This window comes from Gadus chalcogrammus, chromosome 1, assembly GCF_026213295.1.
Source record: "Gadus chalcogrammus isolate NIFS_2021 chromosome 1, NIFS_Gcha_1.0, whole genome shotgun sequence".
NCBI classification, from domain to species: domain Eukaryota; kingdom Metazoa; phylum Chordata; class Actinopteri; order Gadiformes; family Gadidae; genus Gadus; species Gadus chalcogrammus.
In genome coordinates, this window is record NC_079412.1 from 12,062,708 (window position 1) to 12,064,543 (window position 1,836).

The following is a 1,836-nucleotide window of genomic DNA, read 5'->3' on the forward strand; positions in this document are numbered from 1 at the left end:
ATCTAGGTTATCTTAAGAGACGACAGGAAAGGAGGACGCGGGGGAAAAACGCAGAAGGAGAGACGAGTGAGACGGTTTGAGCTCGATAGAGGTGGAAGCGAGAGACAGAGACGCGGTGTTGATGATGATGAGATAGAGTGCAAAGACAGAAAGAGAGCGAGATGTGCAAAGAAATGTGCAAGGGGACCCCCTTTCCCCTGTCCCCCCTGCAACCTGTCACAGTGTTTGTCTCGGAATTCACACGTTGTCTCTGGGAATACGAAGCGCACGTAGCTTTGCTTTTCCTGTGAACGCTGAGAGCGCAATACCCCTGCCGACACACAGCGCTGCGGCGGAAGTGTCCTCGCCAGTGCTAGCATCACAGAGACGGCTTCAAACGGCACAGTTTGACACATCCCGTGAGTGTTGGGTAAATACTTTGGATGTTTTCCTTCCCTGCCATTAAGAGGGATGTTTGCGTCATCTCTCTCTCTCTCTCTCTCTCTCTCTCTCTCTCTCTCTCTCTCTCTCTCTCTCTCTCTCTCTCTCTCTCTCTCTCTCTCTCTCTCTCTCTATACCCCCTCCCTCGTCCTCACTCTCGTTGCTGCTGCAGTGACACACATTCCACAGCATCCTCGTTTTCATAGGTCAAGCTGGAAATAAAACGCCCGCGGCTCGTGTCTGCGAGCGGAGGATTTCTTTTACTGATGTTAATATGGGGAGATAAACAGATTCATGGGGTTCTGTTGTGAATCTCATTGGGGATTCACTGTGTTTTTCATTGTGAGTGTGTGTGAACATGTTTCTGCTGCCTACTGCTAAATTTATATTGGATTATTCTCTCTCTCACTCTCTCTCTCTCTCTCTCTCTCTCTCTCTCTCTCTCTCTCTCTCTCTCTCTCTCTCTATCTCATTCTCTCTCTCTACCTGTCTTGCTCGTTCAATCTCTCTCTCTCTCTCTCTCTCTCTCTCTCTCTCTCTCTCTCTCTCTCTCTCTCTCTCTCTCTCTCTCTCTCTCTCTCTCTCTCTCTCTCTCTCTACCTGCCTCGCTCATTCAATCCCTCTCTCTAGCGCTCTCTCTTAAATCAATCTTAAATCCTTCCTCTCCCGTCCCTCCTGCTCTTCTATATGCAGGGTTTATCTCCATGTTCTCACGGTGGGAAGCAGCTGAAGGAAGGAAGAGAGAGGGGAGGTGGGTCGGGTGGGGAGTAGAGGCAGTGGGGTGGGGGACGGGGCACCGCCCGTCTCCAGATATACTCCACCTGTGTGTGTGTGTGTGTGTGTGTGTGTGTGTGTGTGTGTGTGTGTGTGTGTGTGTGTGTGTGTATGTGTGCAGGGGGCGAGTGATTGGCTCCTCGATTGTGTCGCTGCATGCTAACATGCTAACCTACCATGGCTAGCATGTGTCTGCATATCTCTTCGATATGTACATGGTGTATGGGTTATATGAGGGACCTTTTCAGCAGTTTATCAGAAGTGTGAATGTGTCAGAGAGAGAGAGAGAGAGAGATAGGGAGAGAGAGAGAGAGAGAGAGAGAGAGACAGAATTAAAGAAAGAGAGAGAGAGAGAGAGAGAGAGAGAGAGAGAGAGAGAGAGAGAGAGAGAGAGAGAGAGAGAGAGAGAGAGAGAGAGAGAGAGAGAGAGAGAGAGAGAGAGAGAGAGAGAGAGAGAGAGAGACAATTATAGAGCGAGAGGGAGATTGAGAGAGAGATAAAGCTAGACAGAGAGAGAGACAGAGCTATAGCGACAGAGACAGGAGGTGTGGATGGAGGCTCGGGCTCCTGCTACCTCCTCCTCCCACAAAGGGCTGCGGTGGGGAAAGCAAGCAGCAGTGAGGGTCTCTGCCATTAACCTCC